This window comes from Pinus tabuliformis, chromosome 2_2 (assembly GCF_031772625.1).
Source record: "Pinus tabuliformis cultivar Carrire ecotype Pingquan chromosome 2_2, CPIR1, whole genome shotgun sequence".
In the NCBI taxonomy this organism is placed as follows: domain Eukaryota; kingdom Viridiplantae; phylum Streptophyta; class Pinopsida; order Pinales; family Pinaceae; genus Pinus; species Pinus tabuliformis.
The window spans coordinates 244,541,019-244,564,725 of record NC_142300.1 but is presented as its reverse complement, the minus strand read 5'-3'; the positions used below and the strand labels follow the sequence as shown (position 1 = coordinate 244,564,725).

General features: G+C 39.9%; 1 pseudogene; it reads left to right on the top strand.

Moving 5' to 3' along the window:
• Positions 1-8,680: 8,680 nt before the first annotated feature.
• Positions 8,681-9,392, top strand: LOC149192193 (bax inhibitor 1 pseudogene; annotated as a pseudogene).
• Positions 9,393-23,707: the final 14,315 nt, after the last annotated feature.

Here is a 23,707-nt window from a genome sequence, read left to right as displayed (position 1 = left end):
AGAAGGCCACTTTCTACCACTCTTTGAAATCAAAAATCAGTCACCATATGATTTTCACCTTAAGAGCTAGATTCATTAGGTAGAGATAATTGATTGAAAATCCTCCATACACCTTTGGGAGTCAAACAATATTCTAATGCACCACATGCATGTTTGTTTCAATATGTTTACCCCCTTGACAAAGAAATTTTCTAATCATATCACTTATTTGGTTGATCACGCTCTTCAAGTTCAAAACACTAGATCACATATATATTGGGAGCACTAACAATATTGATTTAACCAAGACTGTTTTTCTTGGTGTATTGATCCACTGAGCCCCTGAGACTAGATTTTCTTTTTTATTTTTGGAATAACTTCATTCCAATTGTCCATGTTTGAGGCTCCAAATGATATGGGCATTTCAAAATATTTAAAGGATATCCATCCAATCTCAACATTGAATTCGAGTGCATTTGATATCTCCTACATTATTGAATCAAAGCAGTTCCATCCAAACAGTTTTCTCCTTTTCTTGTTAACTAGCCCCCCTGAATGATCCAGATAGGATTCTTAAAATCATTTGAATTAGGATGATATTATCTTCAAGGATCCTCCAAGAATAAGTGTATCAACTAAAAACTATGAATGATTCACCTCTTTAGCATTCCTTGTAATGTTAAGACCCAAAAATATACCTTCCACCTGAGCTAACTCCATATTTCTAATTAGGCTCACAACTACCAAAATATACAATAAGGGGGAAAGAGGGGATCCTTGCTTAAGTCATTTTGAGGCAAAGAAGAAGGATATTGGATGACCATTTATCATAGGATAAATCCATTGGGTGTCGATACATATTTTATCCATCTAACAAAGTCTTTACTAAATCCTAATTTTTCCTAATGATGACATCAGGCTCCCTTGTTTCTTTGCTTGAGTGAAAGGCCTCTTGTACTAATATGATATTGTCTAGGATTTGGTCAATTGCATGAAGCCACGTTGATTTTTTAATATTATTTTCAGCAAAACCTTCCTTAGCATGTTTTCTATTACCTACATTAAAATTTTGTACACATAAATTCACAAGGATAGGGCATGAAGCGAGAAAAATATACATGATTTAATTCATTGGGAATCAAGGGGAGGAAAAAGGAGTTTGTACTCTCTCCCAGATTATTTTTTTTCCTGGATGAATTGTGCATTCTCATAAGATATTTTTTTTATTATATTCCAAAATGGTTTGTAGAAATTAATTTAAAAACCATTTGGACTAGGAGCTTTATCCAAGTCCAAGAACCAGATTGCCTTAGCAAATTCCTCTTCCTCTATAATCTTGGTAAGATGGTGATTTTATATGTACATGAATATTGATGGGAGATAGGAGAGATAATTCCTTTCCTTTGTTGCGTCGTTCTCTTGTCCTCTAAGTATAGAGCCTAGAAGTGAAGGAAAATATCTTGCTTTATTTCAAGAAAAGATGGCATTTTCAGTTTTCCCTCATGAATGATTTCTTTGACTTGATTATGTATTTCCCTACCCGTGGCCTTCTTGTGAAAAAATGAAGTGTTCTTATCCCCTACCTTTAGCCATGTGCTATTCAATTTAAGCCTTCATTATTCCTCTTCTTGTCTATTGATTTTGTGAATCTGGTTGCTTAATTATTTTTCCATGTCTATGCACCACTCCTCCATTGGCTTGGAGTCCATCATGTGATGGTGATTTTCCAATTTGTTAATAAGCTTGATCTTTTCTTGCCTAGGGGGTTTAAAGTTCATCTTTCCTAGGATCTGAGGGCCTATTTGAAAAATATTAGTTTGGATTCCCACACAAAAGGGGGAGATTTGAACACTGGGGTTATCCAAGCCCACTTTATTAGATCTACTACCCCATCTTCTTGGATCCAGCTTGGGTTGTATCTAAAACGAATCAATCCCAAGTCTTCTAAGGGATAAATCTCCAATATGATAGGCCAATGGTATAAATCCCCTTACACTAGAATTGCATAAACATACTCGATTCCCTCGGTCAACTAATTGTTGTGTAGAAGAAAATGATCCAGTCACGTCACTATATGCACATCTCCACTTCTTTGGTTGGTCCAAGTGTATTTACCCCTTTTTGGGATGATGTCTATGAGGTCCCATTTTCTCACCAGATCCTCCATCCTTTCTCTATAAGGGTCTCTGACTATGCTACCCCCATGCTTCTCTGTGGAGTATAAAGTTGTGTTGAAGTCACCCCCGACTATACTATCTAAGTGCCAATGATTTTCCTTTAAACTGATTAATGAATCCCAGAACTCATTTTTCTCACCATAATTCACTGGAGCATAGACATTTACTATGGGTAGTTTTTCTTTGGTGTCATTCTTCTCTAAAAAATTTGCAACCGAATGTCTAGATTTAGCACTATCTAGTAGTGTGAAGTGGGAGTCTATCCAAAAAGTGCCCAAACCTCCTAATGCCCCTTGCCATCTTTGAGCCATGCCATAGATTTATCTCCAAAATTTTCTTGAGAGGCTAAGGCCCTCATTTTCTTCTAGCTTTGTTTCCTACAGAAGAAGAATCTGTGGATTTTCCAATTTAACTATATATCTTACAAGTTATGAACTTGCAGGGTTTTGTAAACCCCTTGCATTCCTTGAAATAACTTTAATTTAGTTTTGGGGGCATTGGGCTTACCTCCTCCTCCCTTGATGATTCCTTTTTCTATGTTTGTTGCAAATCTAAAAACTTTTGAGGTTTATGGCTGCCTACCTAAATTTTTATTTAGCTTCACCTCTACTTCTCTTTCCTCTTTTTTGAAATTTTTGCCTCCCTACTTAAGGTTTTCTAATTCATGATTGGTTGAATCATCTCCCCAATTTATTTTATTTCTTATGTTTCTTGTTATAACTTTCCTAGCTCCTTACTCTACATCCTTTTATACCAAGGGTGTTCCTTCTCCCTCCTGTCCCTTGTTTCATAGATCTGGTGGGTTTTTTTCATTGTTCTAAGATGAGGTTGCTCCTTTGCTAGGGGGTTTGTGACCCCTGTACATTCTGATATATGAATTTCCCATTCTTCCTCCTCTAATATTTCTCTTCCTCATCTAAAATTTTGTCTCCCTTCTTAGGTTCTTCTTGCTCAACCCCATCTTGCGATTGAAGGACTTTGAATGGGTTTTCCAAAGTTGAGGCTTTATTTCTAGTCTTGGGGATTTTTTGCTTAGCATTGCCTTTCCTCTATTATTCCCCTTTCATTGAGTCTTCCATTGTTCTTACGTAGTTGTAGCTACACCTTCTCCTTTCCTAATCCAGGTGGATATTGGTGGCCACCCACCTATTCCACTTTGATCCCCACCATTTTTCTATCAGTTTTTGTTTCAGTTTCCTTAATTGTAGCACAGTTTACTATTTTTGGCAGTTTTTCGGTTCCGGAGCCATTTTGAGGCCCTAAATGACGTTTTTTTGGTAATGTTCCTTTGGGTGATTTCATTGAAGTCATGTTTTCAGTTTTTTTCCTCAGAGAGATATTTCCAACGAGGTATCATGCACGTCAAATGGATATAATATGACCAAGTTACGACCCCGAGAAGTTGGCTTCCCAACTAACCCCAACGAGGCCCATAAACTCTTGGTGTTACATCTCCTCGGGTTATGATTTTGGTTGTTTAGGTTTTTCTCTTATTTTTCAATAATAAAAATGGCCTTGAGCCTCATTGTAACTTAGTTCAGAGGCATATAGCCACAACATCTCTTCTTAGAGATAAGCTACCATCGCCCGAGCTAGTCTCATTTCCATTCTGTTTGTAAGCATATTTCATTGTTTGATATTAATGAAAGGAAGTGTTATTTCTGTTGCATCTCTGTATTTATGGTTATATCTGTAATTTGTTTCATTCTTGTTTAAATTCAGATCATTTCCTAGATTGGGATTTCTTGCAGTCTGCAGAAAAATGCTCATAATCATGAAAGATCCAACATTTGAATGGCAGTTGTTCATAATATAGAACTTGTTGATGTATCCATTCCCATTGTGTTTGTTTGACCTCATAGGGTAATCCTTTTTCTAGGTCAACCTCTATGCATATTTTTGCGTAGATGAAAAGGTAACCTTTTGGTTCAACTCGTTCTAGATATCTTCCCAATCCATTCCTTATTTCTTTCAAATAGTCGTCACTCCAACATGAAAGTGAAATTCGTGGGGTTTGACCCATACTGGCACCAGGTTCATATTATCATCATTTGGGTCAAATTCTAGTGACCACGAATTTAGGTACATTCCTATAACCCCAAAAAAGTATGGGTCACTCCTGAAAATTACGTCTCTGTCCTCTTTAAATTCAAAGAGGAAAGAAAAAAAAAATCCATTTCCACAAGCATAAAGACCAACATTACCCTTCATCATAGGTTTCCAAGTTTTTTGATCCATTGATCCATGGATTTAGGCGATGAACACATACTTGTAAACTTATCCACCAAAGATTTGTTCATGAAAGTAAGAGATGTCCTTTGAAACCCCGTCGAGAGAGCAACAAAAGGAATGTTTTTAGTTTTCTTATCAAATCACAAGTTTGTTTCCTTTGATCTTGGTTTCTTCCTCAGGGATGCCACCAATTCCTAGAGGTTCGTTGAATCATCATGTGGAGGGGTAGGAGCCCCCTCTGGGCTAGCCACCATGGAAGCCCAACAAAAAAATCACCAATAGATTTAGGGTTGCAAGGCTAGGGTTTGTAGAGTGGAAAAGCAAAGGTACCTATTTTTCGCCTTTTGTAAAAGTATATAATGATTCATTTCTAAGTGACTGAGGTATGATAGATGATATTGGAAACTCTTTTCTAAAGTTCTTCCATCAATATTTGAATTGGGTGGTCCTTTGGATTTTTCTCCATGCTTCTTGACAAGTGCACATTTGCCTTATGCCACTTTTTGGGAAAAGAATTATTCACTATTATTATGGATCACTCTTAGTCTCCTATATTCAATTTGGGAACAATCTCCTTCTCCTTACCGATGAATAAATATTTTGTGAATCGATGGTTGTTTATGCTTGGAAATGTTAAGTGTACTCTTGTGGGATTGTGGTTTAAGAAATTATGGGGGATGGGGACTTGTTATGAGAATTCAAAGAGATAATGGGGTTGTGAAGTGTGGATGTAATGTAGATAGTAGCTAAAGAAAACACCATTGAAACTTGCAACCTTTTTATAGTTGATCATGGATAGTTTGAGCCAAGTTTTCTCCTCTTGGTCAATTTAAGTATGAAACCAATAATCTTGGACTCTTTCTACTTGCACCTAGAAGGAAAGAAGATCCTTGATGGATTGTGGAGTAGAGAAATGGAATATTCCTTGTGTTATAAAGTAGAAGAGAGTGTTAAGCCAAATTGATGGTTGAATAAGGGCCTAGAGTGCTTAATAGTGAACATATTGGCTTTGAGATGAGAACAATGAGTTGGGTTGAATGAGATTGGAGCCATGTAGGAGCTTCCTTCCCCCTAGTGACATCATGGTTTGACCCAGGGGTGGAATCCATACATGATTCCTATGGTTGGGTAAGGAATTTATTTGTAGCAATTAGTTTGGTGGACTAAACTTGAAAACAAACGCATTTATCCTCAAATCTATGTGGAATGCTTATGTTTACATTATGTTTGATAAAAATAATGATTGAATTCAAAATATGCATGTTATGTGTATGTGCATATGAAATCCTTTATGTAGTTGTTGGAGTTTGGATTTATTATAACAATCGCCAAAAGAGGTTTCAAGTATGTTAAAATAATGCCTCAATTAAAATTTGTTAATTCTATGAATTAGAATGCTCACAATGATGATATAATAACTGATTTTCAAAAGATAAATCAACATTATAATTGTTGGATAGGCTTATAGAGTAAGTAGAGCATGATTCTAAGAGGAGCGGTTTTGATCCCATGGAATGTAGTTTAAAAATGGGTAAATGGGGAGTTAGTTGTATTAGGAAGATTGAGGCCTAAAAAAAAAAGTGAAGGAATTGCACCCTACTCATGTGAGTTTTGGATGGAGATTCTACCTACAAGTTTTAATGGATTGAGAGAGGAAAACAAGCTTATAGCTCCAATGGTATCATGTTTTTGAACCCATGGAATGTGCATGGACCTCAAAACAAATTATCAAGTACATGATTTGAATGGTATAGGATCATTTATGGTCACCCATAATAGAATACATCAAGCATAGAAGGTAAAGGGGCTGATAATTTGAACTAGATAGATGGACTTACTTTGAATTGGTTTAATCAATGCCTTTTTCTACTTAAGTTTTATGAAGTTTAAAAATTCCTTGATGGGATATTGTTTTAAAAAGTCCTAGTGGGGTGAAGTTTGGATGTAGGTCAATGCACAAGGTATGCCATTGTTTCAAAGAATCTTGAAGTTTGACTAAGGGTTGATGTGCGAAAAAGAGGCATGATGGTCAAAGTTTGAAAAGTTTCTAAAGTTTGGAAGCAACGTGAAGGACAAATTTGCAATGTAGCATGAATATTGAAGTTTCAAATAAGCCCAAAGTTAAAAACATGTCTATATTTTGATAAGTGAATGAATTTTAAAAAGCCCCCAAAGAATTGGAAGGGGACAAAATTTCAAATTAACTCAAAGTTTGAAAGAGGCAGTATTCCCTTAGTTTGAAATGGACCTAATGGTACGAAGTTTCATAATGCCCTAATGTGCAAAGTAGGTAATGAATTCCAATTTTATCTATATTTTGATATATAAACACTTTTCTTTTTCCCTAATCTATAACTATGTTGTCACTATTCACTCTTATTTATTGTGAGTTTCATTAAGGTGTATAGTTGCCATATCTTTCTCTTATTTCCTTTTTGTAATTGAGATTGAAATATGTTTGAGAAGTTTTATCAAAATTATTATATGTTTACATGTGTCTATATGGATGATTATGGTTCACCACTAACCTTGTACTCCTTTAAGGAAATATATGCTTCAAGGACTATATATTTTATCATTATCACTAGGTGATAAAGGGTAAAACCCCAAATTTTGATAGTAGATATGACAAATGGTAGAACCCCAAATTTTAATCTCGGGCAATAACAAAGCATGACCTCTGTATCATTTTTATGTTTCCATTATTGAAAGGCATGCACAAAATAATCTCATTTTCCTGATAAAGTAGGTAGGAAAGAGTCATTCTAGATGACATGAAATACAAATTGTAGTCCATACGACAATATATAACTGAGAGAAAAAATTGTGGTATGTACAAGCAGCGACACTTATATCCCTACAAGTACGAGGAAAGAAACAATGTAGGGAACATAATTCATGGGTATGGTTATTGTCAATGATTCGGGAATAACTGTAGGTTACTACTATGGCTCATTTCCCTCAACTACACTCAACGATGAAGATGGATCATAGATTTGATCCTATATAATATCTCAACGAGCACCTATAGCAACAATTCCATGACTGTGAGTGTCTTGAATCACAAGCTTGCTCCATTCATTCCCTCTTTCTCCTCAAGGAATCACGGGATATTCACTAAAAGCATCCTTAATCCATACGTAAGTGTGTTGGGTGTGACCATACTCGCAGCTTGGTTACTTGTTAACAAGTTTGCGGATATTTCACCTGGAGAAAATCCTTTACAGTTCTCCTTAGAAATTGGAACATCTATGGTTGTTCATGTGAGTGAGACAACACTCTTGAGTGTGGCTACCAAAAGGCTGGCCCTCATCACCACTGCGACTCTAAGGAATAATGTCAATGCCCCAATGTTTCAATAGAAATGCTTCTCCTTTAGATAAGGGATCGGGCGAAGAGAGCCTTGCAAGAGCTCTAAATCTGGGCCTCATTTAAAACACAACAATGGATGACTACCAATTGTTTCTCTACAACTTGGGATATAACACATCACAGATTGCTTCTATGTTGGGAAGCTAGAACTTCAACTTCCTGTCAGGATGCCAATGACAAGAATTTCTCCTGTATGAAGTCCCATTTGTCCAAACTCAGCTATGCCAAGGTGTAATCCAGATATCTTATCAACTTCTAGTGGGATTCTCCCCACAATACATGCGCATAATTTGCTCAACATTTTCCACCTGTGATTGTTGCGATCATCTACAGATTTCGTGGAATTATTAGAAATGTGGCACTCATAGTCCGCCAGGTTATTTTGATAGCAACGTCATCCACACGGTGTTTTTTTGTTAGTTGTTCATTGTATTGGTTTCACAATTACGCAGATGGATCTAGAGGACGTTGTGAATCTAAAGTCCATTGAAAGGTACACCAAGACCTGCGGGCTCTCATTCTTAAAGCTAGAAGAGATCTTCTCTAGCGAGGATACCAAGATTACTTGCCAAGGTCTGGAAAGCATGTTCCAGAATCTGCCTTTTTTTAAGAGGATATTATGCTTGATATATTTCACAAAGTTGCAAAATCGGGCTTGATTTTGGAATTCTTAAGCTCTCAATGCAAGAACATCAGGTCATTAAAGTTGGATGTTCTTCCATCTTTATGCGGGAAGTCGCTAGACATGGAATGGGATTAAAAAAACCATCTAGTTTTTGTTGGATATTGCATCGTCATCAGATGGAAATAGAATCCAAAGTGAGTTTGAGGGCCATACTTGTAATCATTTCAGCTACTCTTTCTTTGGGTCTCTAAACTCTGTGTATTCGGTTTGTTTCTATTGAATTCTGAGTGTTTAAATGGTTTCATACACTTCTTATTATGACGGAGGACTCCCTAACCAAGGTTTTGGTCATTCTTCGTGGCACTACAATATTTTGAAGAACACGAAGATCATTCATTCTTCGTGGCACTACAATATTTTGAAGAACACGAAGATCATCCCTGCCATGCAGAGTCATCTGAAAAGGGTTTATTTGTCGCTTATTTGTGCCCTTGTAACAACAGTGATCGGGGTTTATTTACATATTTTATTGAATATTGGTGGTCTCCTCCCGGGACTTGCTTGCATTGGTTATGTAATCTGACTCTTTATCTGTTGCTACATGATACTCAAACAAATGAGGTTAAGAGGACCATGATGCTCCTGGCAGTGGTTGCATTCAAGGGATCTATTATGGGGTCGCTCATAAGTGTAGTCATTGATATTGACCCTAGTATAAGGGTGAGTGTGTTTGTCGGGACCTATTTGGCCTTCGCTTTCTTTTCGATAGCAACAATTACAGCCTGACATTACCTATTTCTGGGAGGATTATTGGGCTCAGGGATCAGCGTATTGATGTGGTTTTAACTTGCATCTTCAATCTTCGGTGGTTCTACGGAATTCACACATTTGAAATCTACTTTGGTCTTGTAATTTTCCTTGGGTATATTGTATTTGACGCACAGATGATCATTGATAGATCATGCCAAGAAATTATGGTAAAGTTGACTATATCTCGTTGCTGCTAAAAAAACCTTGGTTTAATCCTAAGATTTGTTATGATCTAAAACAAAATTTCATATGGTGCATATTTCTTTGTAGTGGAGTTTCAGACCATAGATTCTAACCACTATATTCCCTCAAAGTGATGATGAGAGTGAGAGGCATTAATTTTTTTAGCTTGGGCCTATTTTTGGGAAACATTGTAAAATTTAACTATGAGTGTTTTATAAACTTTTGGTAAGTATGGCCTTGCTTGGAATCTTGCAAAGATGTGATACATGCATTGTCAGCTACAAATTTGCATATTGATATAATTGTCAACTTTGTCATTCTAGTTTTGAAGTACAAAGGTGAATGAGTGTGACATGTTAGATACATTTGTTATGCAGATCAATAAATGGGGAAGTATATCATGGAGAGTAAGACTTTACAAAGAAGTCAGTACAAATATTTGAAGATTGTAGTTTCTCTTAATACTTTTGGAGGACCAAAAGTTTCTTTCTTGGAGAGGTTTGGTCCAAGCGTATCTCCCCTCTTAGACAAATTTGAAAGGTGTTTGTTAAGGTTGAAATTGTTAACACATAAAGAAACTCTCCAACAGTTTACCATGCCAAAGATAAGCTCATGAGAACTTAGGTTATGTGAAATAAAACTTCAAAGTAAAAAGATTAATACTTCATATGATGATCCAAGTGGATCTCTAAAAAGTACCAGTGGCATGGTAAAAAGGCTCAAATCTTAAAGTGGTAGAATCTAGATAAACTTAACATCAGATCGAAGTGTTCATCATCATGGTTCCATCGATGTGAAAGGTGCTTGAATCTGAGCTCATATGAAGAAGTTAGAGCAAGTCAAAGTTCAAGTTTGACTTGAACTAGTGGCAGGAGAAAATGACGTGGCAGAACTCTTCGACGAATGGGAAACACCAAGTGGCGGGCTACAGTTCGTTGATCGCAACAAGTAGAAGTCCGTGGGTAAAGAATTAGCCCCCAACACTACCGGGTTGCAATTGTGATACCACAATCACAGATCGGAGGCGGGACGGCGGTTACAAATCGCAAATCGCACAGCGCAGCGGCCCGTATGGAGAATCACCCCTAGCTCTGACCGATTGTGATTTGCGATGGGGCTATTAGTGCCGATAGATTATGGTCACCGCTAATAAAGCAGCCAAGTTCAGGAGTAATACGCCGATACATCTGTCGTTTGAGGTTTAATGCAAAAATGGTCTGTGAAGTGTTGTCGATGGCGGTTTTTTCCATGTTTAACAGGTTATTACCTGCATACTATTCCAAGTCCAAGATTCTCTATGTGAAACCACCCGCCTGCTATACTTTTCATTTGTTGAAACTATCGGGGACTGAGGAATCTGCCGATCAAAGGTATATATTGGATTTTCTGCACAGGAAAAGGGGGAGACACTGGCACAAGATTTCAGAAACCATTGTGTACAACAGTAACCCGACCTGGAAACAAGGCGGAACCTCGCCTTACACAGCGGGGAGGTTCCAAGAAGGTGCAGAAGCTTCATTCCTCCAAGTTGGGTGTTTGGATAGGCAATTCTGCACAATTTTTTGCCAGATGTTCAGGGGTACTGTCTGTTTCTAAATCTGTACTTTCCATTCTTCGTCCATCTTCCAGATTGGAGGTATAAGGATTGTAATTGGATGTTGCTTGTACTTTATCTCTTTTTATGCCACTTAATGAATGAAGGCCTCCCCACTATTGAGCAGGGCCCGAAGACGTAGTCCAAATTGGATGAACTCCGTAATCAAACCTCTGTGTCATGGTTTCATGCTTATCTTGTTATTTCCGCATTGTTTTATGTGCTTTTAAGTTCCATGGTTAATAAGTTATATTTCATGTAATTTTGATGCATCTATAAGTAAAAGATATTGGCTCAAGTTTGGTATCAAAGCAGGTCTTTGTCGATGCGAATTGCATGAGTATATGCTAACCCGAAACAAGTTACGAAAAGGTGAAAGAAAGCTTAATTCCTTTGATCGAGAAAGCAAGATGTGTACAGTGAAAAAGAAATATGGCGGATGAAGAAGCGCATTGGGAAGAAGAGTGGAATTACCACAAAATATTCTACAATACGGCAGAGAAAGTGGACAAGTTGTTTTCAGAGTATGAGAAGGCAATTAGGCACGAGAATAAAGATGTCAATGACAATAGATCAGTAAATCATGAAAGTGGTGGAGAAGAGCCTCCTCCCTCTCCTTCTTCAAGTGATAGTTATCATCACTCTAATCGAAATTCTAAACATACATCTAAGAAACCATTCTTTAAGCTAGATGTAAAGTTTGATCTGCCCATGTATACTAAAGAGTGTAGTGTAGAAAAACTTAACAATTGGATAAGACAGATAGAGATTTACTTTTGGATTCAGCGAATCGAAGAAGATGAGGCAAAGGTCCAGTTAGCATCTCTTCGGCTAAGTGGAACCTCTCTCCTTTGTCGGGAGAGAAAGTTGCAAAAGGGCAGCAAAAAGTTGGGTAAGCTTCTTTCCTCTTGGTCCAATTTTATTTCTGCATTGAAAGACCAATTTTACCCTTTGGATTATAAACAAAAGGCACTAATGGAATGGCAATATCTAAGGCAAGGTAAAGGCCAAAATGTGCAAAGCTTCAATAAAGAATTTCGCAAACAGGCATTGAATTTGGGAATCTCAATAGATTCACCCGAGACTATAACTAAGTATGTTGGTGTGTTACTTAGTTACATACGACACTCATTGTTATTGTTCGAGCCTACTATGATTGATGCGGCTAGCTTAAAGCCCATTCATCTTGAAATCCGAGGCAAGAATGACAGAGATGATCAAGCTAAGAAAACATCGTTCAAACCTCAGCATCGCAAATTCCAGAGGAAAGGCAAGGGGAAGGATAAGAAGACTGTCACAGCCAAGAAAGTGGATGGAGCAACACCATATTGCACACATTGTAAGAGAGAAGGTCATGAAGAGGACCACTGTTTGAAGCTACATCCAGAGATGAGACCAAAGAGATTCAGCGAAAAAGGAAAGATAGTGGCAACAACGCAGTAGGACCTTGGATCCGATTCTGGTGATGAGACATTGATCACAGCCATGGGCGCAAGAGATACTCTTTCTGTTAATAATAATTCTGATTCGATTGCAAGTGCTAGTTCTTTGAATGAGCCTGTAAGTAATGAACAAAAGAGAATTGAATTATTCCACATTAGGGTTATTATAAAACACACAAAGGTGGAAACTCTGTTCGATTTTGGTTCTCAAGCAAATTTAATCTCAGAGTCCTTAGTTAAAAAGTTAGGCCTCGAAACTAAGCCTCATCCAAGTCCATACCCGCTTGGTTGGGTAAGCGATAAAGCAAAATTATAAGTAACCAAGTAGTGTAGGGCCAGATTTTTATTGCTTCCAAATTGGTTGATGAGGTGGAGTTAGATGTAGTACCTTTGGATATTTGTGGAATCATCTTGGGAAGTCTGTATCTATATGACAGAAAAGTAGTTTTCTTTTGGCATGAAAATAAATGCCACCTCATGAAGAATGGGGTAGAATATATAGTCAAATCTCATCATACGAAAGTCAGTGCTAGCCTTGTAAGTGCAGGATAGATTAAACGACTAGTTAATTCCAGCAAAGGGTGCATGCTCATGATGGTGAGAGCGAAAGACATCGAGACGGCTGACGCTTTCAAAGGTTGTGATCATGATCATAAGAAAGAATTATTAGAAATTATTTCTGACTATGATGGATTGTTTCAGGAACCGAGATGATTGCCCTCAAAACAGGAAATCCAACATGAGATCCATTTACAATAGGATGCTCCTTTACTAAATATTTTCATGTATAGGATGGTTTCTATCAAGATGGAGGAGATCAAGAAACAAGTGCAGGGTGATGAGCCCCAATTTTTGGTAACAATTTGGGCTCATTTGGCCTACTTACCTTGCTCAACCCTTCATCTTTTATCACTTATGCATTCATTTCTTGGTATATTCATGTTATTTGTAGGAAGAAGGGCAGGCATTATATCTATGTGGCTAATACATGATGATTTCAGGTTTTTTGCCATTAAAGAGAGCAAAGACCACGCAGAAGGAGACAAGGAGACAGCAAAGGTGGCATTGCAGGTTTATAGGGAGGTTGTCTACAGCCTTAAATGACCTCCCTCGTGATCTCCACCCTAACTACGAGCTCCAACAGCTCTCCCCACCGAGCTTAAAGGCAGCCAACGGATTCTACAGGAACAGCAGTTTAACTTTCAGTTGGACAGCCAAGATCCACGTATTGAGGAAGCCAGCTGGATCCTCATCATGTATAAATATTAAGGCCGTAGCCTTTGATAGGAGCTTTTTGAACTTCTGAACTACTGTTGCAATTTCTAGCACGAGCTACAACTCGGTTTTTGCTTTTTGTAAGCCAGTTTTGGCATGATGTTAGACTCATCATTATTCAATAAAGGTAGGCAGCTTTGGATTCAATTCTGAGTTTTTAAGGGAGCTATAGCTCTCAGGTTAGGGCCCAACCTGAGAGCAATAGACCTCCTTTTCCTTGTATTGTTACTTGTATTTCCTTTCAGCACTTTATTCCTCTGTTTTGACATGCATTTAGAAATTACAGGCTGCTGATTTGATTTCTTTTATGTGATTGAGTAGGATTAGTTTACGGTTCAAGTGCTTTTAGTTGCTTAGATTAGAGTAGGAGGATCAGCATTCATTAGAGCTCCAAGAAAAGGTTGACAGTGCACTCACTGCCATCTCTGTTTAGAGATTGGGGGTGAAGATCGTACCAACCACCAAAAAACGCAGTCTTATACTCTCATTCAAGCTGCAACATAGTCATTTCAATTGTAGATCCATCCATGCATTCTGATCTTGAGCAGTACTTCTTCATTCCAACTCCATGCACGATTTTTCTCTGAAGTTTACATTGCTGTTCGTTGAATTAATAACACAGTTAGGGTAGGTTGATGAATTCTCGGTTTTGTGCAAATTTGTTTCCTTTACACTGCGTTGCATCACTCTGTTATCTTCTTCTTCTTCTCAAACGCGCCCAAGTCACCTACCCAACCTCTGTTCAGCTTGTTTACCTTCCAACACTTCTACTGTTCACATAGCTCCATCTTCTTGGACTTTTCATTGCTTCCACCCTTCTATCCACCAACCAACTGTACCCACTCTTTCCTCATCTCATATCTCTGTCCCTGAGCCATCATAAGCTCCCTTTCCATCCTACCTACCTACCCATACAACTCTTCCACTCCTCCATCACCAAAACACCAACCACAGAACATCCTGTAGAAGTTAGCAGACTTCCTGTAGAAATCCCGAGCTTCCTGTAGGATCCCCTGCAGACATCCTGTAGAAACCTGTAACCTCGGTTGCCAAGCACCTGAATGTTGTGGACTTCTGTGGAACGACGTTAGGGATCCCCTGGAACCTCTCCTAGCCCTCCTGACCTTTCCCAAGCTTTCTTTCCCTTCGAACCACCCCTGCACAGTCAAACCCTAATAAGAAACAAAATCATAATAACTCCAACCACTTAAGCAAAAATACAAAAACAATGTTCTTTTCAGTAGAAATAGCTTAAATTCATGCATCTCATATCACTAAAAGTAATGGCATCATTTCTAGAAGTTTGCACTCCCACCATTGCATCATAGAGATTAGACTAGTCAGATTAGGGTTTACTAGGGTTTCCCTGTTTTGTTGGCTTTCAGTTCATTATTGCAAAGTAGGTTAATTTCCTTTGAGATAGCCTTCATCCATCATTTAGAAAGCTTCTTCTGAGAACATATAGAAGTTGGCTTGAGCCCTAGCGGACTTGTGCCAGCTGACCAAGTGACAGCTGCGACAAGAGCTAGTACTTGTGCATACATCACCGTCGCTTCCAAGTTTGTTACGAACTACCGGATTGATAAAATTAGAGATAGGAAGCTCCAGGAGTTGTAGCATTATTGCTACAATACTGGAGCCCACCATCTTTTTGGCGCCGTTGCCGGGGAAGCGTCAGAGTATTAGTAATTGTTGCTTTTCTTCTATTTTCTTACTCTTGCCTTCTGCTAAGTAGTTTATTTCATTTCCATTCTGCAAAAGTAGCATAGACATTTCCTGCTTTCATAGATTAGCATTTCCTGCTTTCATAGATTAGCATTTCCTGCTTTCATAGATTAGCATTTCCATTCTGCCATTTCATTTCTGCAAGCGTAGATTAGTGTTTCAATTCTGCAAGCGTAGACTAGCATTTCCATTCCTGCAATTTCATTTGAGCAAAGTAGATTAGTTCTTTCCTGCTTTCAATTTAATTCTGCATCTTTATTTCAGTAAGATAGTTAGTTGTAGATCAATCTGTTTCAGTTTTGCAGGTACCAAAGAAAAAAGACAAAAGCAATCAAAAAAAAAAAAGTCTTTCCATTTCATGCCTCATAGGAATCGAGATAAAACAGGCAAATTCTTACCCAACACCCCCACCACATCACTGAGTCACCCTTCTCTCTTCTTCGGTGACAGTGATCCAAAAGAACCTATAGGTGAACCTCCTGAGATATACGAAGATCCTATAGCAGAAGAAGAATTAGAAGCCATCCCATTTGAAGCTATGGCTGACAATAGGAGAGAAGATGAGAGAATAGAAGGTGCCTTCCCCATCCGAGAGACCAATGGAGAGATTAAAATGAAGAACATTAGTCCCTCCGCTTTACCTCACTTCCATGGACTGACTATTGAAGATCTTGATACCTTCCTGTTTGAGTTTGCTATCCTCTGTAGAACCTATGACTATACTGAAGATGAGCAGAAGCTGAAACTCTTCCCTTCCACTCTTAAGGATGCAGCATTACGCTGGTTCATGGGCTTACCTGGGAATAGTATCACTACTTGGGCTCAGATGCAGCAAGCTTTCAGTACCAAGTACCGGGACTACTGTAGGTCTAAGGAAACCAAGGGAGAAATCTTTCGGATGACCATGGGAAATGATGAGTCCTTAGAGGATTATGAGGAGAGGTTCCAACTTAGCTATAAGCGGGCCAGGTGCACACTTGACCCTGAATCCCTCAAGTTGGTCCTGCTCCGAGGAGTCCTTGAAGACCTCTTAGATACCCTTCACATGTTAGTTGGGGGGGATATTTACCAACTGCCTTATGAGGACATCAAGACTGTGTTTAGAAACCACTCCAGGGCAGCTCGGAAACGAGGTAGAGGAAACCTCCTCTCAACTGGTGTCCCTTTCTCCGAACATGAGTTTGCAAATCAATTGGAAGATCTTAAGAGTGAGGTGAGACAGACCATTTCCATGCAGCTGGACACATTCAGGATCCAGCAGTAGAAGGAAGAAGCTGAGAGAGCCTTGGCTATCTTCTGCCCTAGATGTACCAGGAGACACCCTAAGAACGAATGTCCATTGCATTCGGTTGAAGTGTGTTTCATTTGTGAGGAGGACCATCCCACAAACCAATGTCCAACCTTACTTGGATTTAAAGCCATGTACCAAGGGACAGAAGCTCCCACTGAACCCCTCTATTACCTCAACCAAAGGAGGCCACAAGGACCTAGACCTTACCAGCAGGGGATGCAAGGGGCACCTCAAGCTTATTACAGCCCCAACCAATCGACTCCTATGCCTTCCTGGGGTCCCCCTTGTTATAGACATTTTTGTGCCTTACAGCATGAAGCATGAAATGTCGATAATCTAAGGGATCCAAAGTCCCTAAACATGTTGTTCCTACCCCTAGAGGAACAAGGTCAGCAAACCACAGCACTGAAAATCAGTTCTCCACCTGAAAACACTCAAAAACAAGCTAATTCTGGATCATGTCAACTGCTCCACTGAGCATCTGCGCTGAATGTCAACTGCTCCACTCTGTACCTGCGCTGAATGTCAACTCTAATGAAGGCTACCTGCGCTGGGCGAGATTGGCCAAGTGGCACAGTCATTCTGCAAGGTGTCAAATGCCCAGGAAGCTTCCAAAATGACACTTGGATCAAGGAATTCGCCTTGTGATGAGTAAGAGGATCTAGATCTCCAAGTGGAAGCAAGAAACTCCAAGTGGACTCAAGAACTGAAGTATAACTGAAGTGGGAGAGGACACTAGTCAGCTTCATGCCAAACTCAAGCTGACTCATCCTTTCTCCAAATCTCCTATATATAGAGCTCTCTCATGAGGTCTAGAGAGGCGGGAATCTTGTGAATGTAAGGAAGTGCTGTTGGTTTGAGTATAGAACTATTGGGTGATTGCTTTGAAGGAGGTGAAGAGGAGATTTCTTTCTGCTGGGAGGTGTTGCTGGATTGGGCCTCTTATGGTTGTAACACTCTCAGAACTTTACTTCTTCCATTAATAAAGTATTTGAGGTTCTTCTATATGCATGTGTCTCTGTGGCGTATTGATGCTTGTATATTTGATTTATTCTAATCCTTGAATCAATTATGGATGTATGCTTCTTGTAGTTTCCTTTTCTTGTGCTTTTGCAGGATCTTTGTGTAGCTGGGCCAGTGAAAGAGCAAGGAGCTGGGGGCAAGCAGCAAAGAGGGAAGATTGGATCAATCATTAGCGGAAGATAACGGTTAGTGGATCTCTTTCTCCTCTCTCTTACATCTCATAAAGAAGTAATCTTGAATAGCTTTGCTTTGATTGTTGCTGAGGTACTATCACCCTTAGAGTGGGATAGGGTCATTCCGTATTGGATACTTTTCCCAACAACAAATTGGCGACTCCGCTGGGGAGCGTATCTTGTTGGTTGTTTGTGTTTTTGCTATTCATTTCATAAACAAAGGGAGTACCGAATCGAACTGCATTTGGATCTTTCAAATGCAAAGTAGAGGGCAGCTACTCTAGCTCAGTTTCTGGGCAAGTTTATGATTTGAAGAGCTGATCCACAAGGACTCTAATAAGCTCTTAGTGATAGCTTTTCATCCTCCTTGTCATCCCTTAGTGTGTCCTTGACTGATAGCTTCTGATTTGGCCAAAAACTGTGAATTTTTGAGCAATCTGTGACCCGGAAACCAAGAGAAACGAAAGTTTCGTTCTTCAGTGCAACTGCTGTGAAGGCTGTCTGCATTTCAGCGCAGTTCCCGAAGGGGCTACCTGCGCTGAAGGTCAAACAGACAGTGTCCCACCTGCGCTGGACCAGTCTTGCCTTGTGCTACTGGGGTTTCCTGCTGTTTCTTGCCCTGTTTTCACTCTTGTTTTTGCTGCCTGTTACCAGTCAATGTGCCTATCTGAAACCAACTTTCCTTGTCACTATTCCGCCTCGGTTGTATAAAGAAACTGTGTTTGTTCTTTGTGTATTTCTTGTATCATTTACAGTTTCCCATAACGAAAGTGAACTAGTCTTGCTGTGGCCTCTTAGATCTAGACCTGTGATAAAGTGTCGTTTTGATCTTAAGAGTTAGTTTGTTTGTTGTTCATAGCTGATTGAGCTTTTGCTTTCGTCATATGGTTTGAATTTATATATTTCTAGTGTCGAAACAAGTAAATCTTAAGGTGTCTTTTGATTTTTGGACAAGCTTGTTTGCTTTCACTTGAAATTGAATTCAAAGTTATACAACAGCTTTCTTTCTGTGTCGCACAAACATTAAGAAAGGGAAAAGAAATACTTGCATTGTGCATGTGCATTATGACAGCTTGCATGTTGATTTAGGAAAAAGTGCATTAGTGTGTGCTCTATGATCTGTGTGAAAAGATGTTATCTTTCTTTTCCCTCAGTAGTTAAGATTTTCAAAGTTGAAAGATTGAAAAGCTTGCTTATCATCTTAGACTGCATTTAGGAGTGTTATCATACATCTCGTGGTGATCCATAAAGGCAAACTGCTAAACAAGATCAACCTTAAAATAAATTGAATTTACATAACAACGCATTGAAACATAACGCAAACACATAGAGGTCTAAGCTAGAGACGTGTTCCGGCGTCGTTAAACGTGATATCTTAGCGTTGAGTGGTTGGGTGATTCCTCCACGGTGAAGCGATAAGTATCAATACGGACTTGTGCTCCCACGTACCGTCGCGTATATATTGGGAGACCCCTATAGGAACAAAGCCTTTATCCAATAGGAAACCGTGTCGGCCGCCCTACTGATCGCAATGCAGTGAACACAGCATTCACGAAGATCGACCACTCGTACCGTAAAACGTATTCTGTGGTTTTGCGAAAAGTTTGGCACACCCTCTGCCTAGAACTCCAGAGCAGTTTCTTTTGGCCTTTTTCAAACTCTATAACTGAAAAAGTCCATCCGAGCATTTGTCACTTCGGGCTCGTTAAAACATCGAAGGAGACTAGAGTCATCTTTAGCTTTTTCTCGACTCTTAAAAAGTGAAAAAGCAAGTTGTGTCTAAAGCGTCGTTATAAAATTTATTTTAAACGGAACATAATCACCTCCTATTCCCGCGTTGATCTGTAGGTTGAGAACATGGAACGCCCCAACCAAGGAATTCCACAGGATGGAAATCCTAGTCCTTTCTCCTCTTGGGGAGAAGTTGGTGCGCCCCACATGGCCACATTGTCGCTTCCAGGACTGACAATTGGCCTGCCAATCTGGCTATTCTCAACCAATGTAGTTCAGAACACCATGGTTCCTGAACAGTCGAGTCAACAGTTAGATCAGTCTAGAGCTGCCCACCAGCCTTCTACTTCTTATAACTCTTCCTCCAATCCTTCATCTTCGCAGGGTAGAGCCGGCAAAAGCCAAGCTCCCATGGAGAAGAAGGAGAAGAAGAAGAAGGAGCCTAAGGCGACTGGGGGCAAGCAAAAGACATCTGACAAAAATCCACACACAGCACAGACCGGGCCTAAATCGCCATGTGTCATATGTAGAGGAGACCACTTCCATAGAGATTGTCCCTGTATTCCCCGGATACTAAGGGACTGGTCCCCTCGTTTGCACAATTCGGGAGCATCAACCTCTGATAGCCATGTTGATTGCTTACCGTCAACCAGCGAAAGTGAAGGTTCAAGACAAAGAAGGGGAGCAAGATCCCCCTGCAGACTGTGTGAAGGCGATCACGCCATCCACCGTTGTCCCTTCTTAGACGAAGCGAAGAGAGTTTTGGAAGATCGCCCGGTTTCACCGTTGAGACTTCCTCCTGGATACAAAAAACTCGTGCCAAGTCCTTCGTTGGTTGAAAATACAGCTGGTCCGCTCAAGTGGTCAGCTGAAGCGTCAGTCATTGAAAATGAACCTACTGAATCCAGACCAGACGAAAGTCTAAAGGTCGATACGGCAGTTGACCCGGTTCTTCCTTCAGAGGTTTCATCCTCAAATGACACCGTCACTGAAGATTCATCTTCAAATGACACCCTCACTGAAGAGAATAAGGATGACACCATCCAGATTCTTTTCATCAACACCGACTCTGATGAGCATCAGGGCAATGCGCCCATTCCTTTATCGCAGGAAGGAACATCGTCAAGGTCATATCCGGCCGTGTATTCGGTCCCACCACCAAGCAACCTGGTTGTATCCTTTGATTGGAACCAACTAGGCAGACCCCGGTTACCAGCCAGTATACCATTCAGAATCATAGTCCAAATTTACAGGATGGTAATGGCTGGAACTATCATTGATGAAGGGGCATCTGTGAGTATCCTTTCCTCTATTGCTTGGAAAGCACTGGGTTCTCCAGAGCTTTTGCCTGAGATAAGAAATCTCTCGGGTTTTGATAAAGGAACCAGTCGACCATTAGGGATCCTCCCCAATGTACCTGTTACGTTGAAAGGGAAGACCGTTCAGATGAACGTGATGGTTGTTCAAGGACCCTTGGATTATAACCTACTCCTTGGACGAGACTATATATATTGCATGGGAGCTATAGTCTCCTCACTCTTTAGAGTAATGTGTTTTCCACACGAAGGAAGAATGGTCAAGCTCGTAGACCAACTTTCATTTCCGGGATCACGCATCGCAAATAGTCACATACCAACCCTCAATGGTCTATTCACCCAAGAAATGTCTCCACCCCCAGTCCTCCTTCCCGATGAGTGCGAGTGATTCGGAAAGATGGGACTGGAACCCAGGGGGCATGCATCCTGGTCTGCTTTGGGCAGAGAAAACCTTGGGTATAGAGTAGATTTCCGCGGGAGAATATGACTAGTCCGTACCCCGTCCGTCTAGGAAGAGGGGTTGTTCTGGAATAAGATTCTTTTGTCAAAGTTATGTGAGTGAAATAATCTGTTTTTCACCCACCTTTGTCTATTTCGGTAGACATCGCCGAAGAAGTGTTCAGTTTGAAAGATTAACAGAACAATCTTTGGGTAACCTGAAAGAGGTAAACCTCACCCTTTAAAACAAATGTTTTATCGGATAAGTAGGGGCAGTCTTGAAATTGTATTTTATACCTGGGGGCATGCAAACCTTTTGGAGTGCAAGCAAAGAGCGGTTATTTATCTGTTTTTTTTTGGATTAGTCGTTTCCTAACTTGCATAAAGAAAGGATGTGGGGCAAAGGTCAAAATTTGCCAAATTAGGAGCATAGCTTCGTGAGATAAAGCTCCATAAAAAATAGCTATCTCACAGGAGACATTCTTATCTTACGACTGGTATAATCGAGCAGTTTTACCGCGGAATTTATGCTCGTTAAAAAATAGAAAAGCGAGATCCGAGCAGTTTTAGCACATAGTTCATGCTCGTTAAAAAATAAACATAAGATTGAGCAGTGTTTTGGCGCATTCAAGCTCTTTAAAAAATGAACCCAGTACCGGTAAATAACCATTGTGATCGTAAATTTATTAGCCATAAAAAGCCTTGGTCGTGTTTGCACCCGCCACCTCCATTCCATTTGGCCAATCGTTCACCTCCATATAATTGTTTACCTATTTTGAGGAACAGCTGCGAAGAGTGATTTCACCTAGCCATCCTTGTGACACTGCCGTGATTGGAAAATTCCAACCTGTACCTGGAATCTGCTGCTATCCCTGTTTATCATTCGTTCCTCAAAAGACGAGTCTTCTTTGAGCTCTTTTCATCTGACTCGTAAAATATGAAAAGTTTGCCGAGTTTTGGCCTTCCAGCTCGTTAAATTGACCGGAAGAGCTATCCCTCCTCTAGATTTTAATCTTTTTGGACCGGAGGGATTATTACACAAAAAGGTCGAGCGCTTGTTTTATTCGGCTCGTTAAAGTTATCGAAAACTCATCCCTTCTGTATTGTTTTATACTTTTTCGGACTTAAGGGATTAGATGACGAAAAAGGAATTTTGGAGTTAACTTTCTGTACCTTTTCAGACTCTCTAAAATTGAAAAGGACCGAGTTTTCCTTGTCGTTAGACTCGTTAAAATGATTAAATAGCGACAAACTTGTCTTTAGACGAGAACGAGTTTCCCTATCGCTAAGCTCGTTAAAACATAGCGATGGGCTTGCCCGAAGGGCAGGTTATAGAACAAGCATATGTTATCCTCCTCAAGCTTGACAAAAATAAAGAGGTACTGGTCAGAAATGACTGGGGAAAAATTGGGAGAACCTCAAAGCTTTAATGGTAGCAAGTCGCTCTTGAACATGACACTTTGTCTTCCGTATCACATCGGGTTGGGTTGTTTCATTCACCGGTCTCATCACCATGGTCCTCGCCAAACCATCCACATTTGGGGTAATGCTACCGATCCATCACATCAGTGTCGTTATATGTTCAAGAGATGTTGTTCAGAAAGAGTCAACCGTGTCCCATCCACTGCCATACATTATCCTTCATCCACCCATGATCGCCACCCTGAATCATATTTCACAGATTGTTTTCACCTCCACTAAAATCATTAGCTCCGTTCCGTGTCACTGATGTGGGATTCATTAAGGCCCTCCTTTGACGGATCGCTTCTTGTCGACTTCAGCTCATTATCCAAGAAGTTGATCTAGGAACAACCCCCTCAGTACTTTGAAGCTTGCATGCCTCAATGGCAAGTTTCTCACTTCCGGCGACAGGTATACATCAATGACCTTCGACCAGAAGATTTTGCGTGGTGTTCGACGCCAAGTCCTTTATTCACACCACGTGAATTGTACTGCAGTACCTTGAGGGTCATTGTCATTATTGGTGATTCCTCTCGCGCTTGTTAACGGTTTACATTATTGACCGGTAATCAAGCGATGTCTTTCCATGTTCGACTTCAGCACAATTCTCACATGGATCGACTTGTACTTAGAGTGAAGATCGAACGAGTTTGAAGACCCCATATCTAGTTTCATCCATCCGGGCTGCGATATATATTCAGGAAATATAAAGACATTTGATATGTACATCATTGCAGCAGATGATCATCCTACTCAAAGGATGATAATTTCAGCAGAGAATTATCAGTCTACCATCAGACGATCGTCTGTTCTATGTACCAGAATGAATTTATAAAGCTGAGCATGGGAATGCCCGCCTC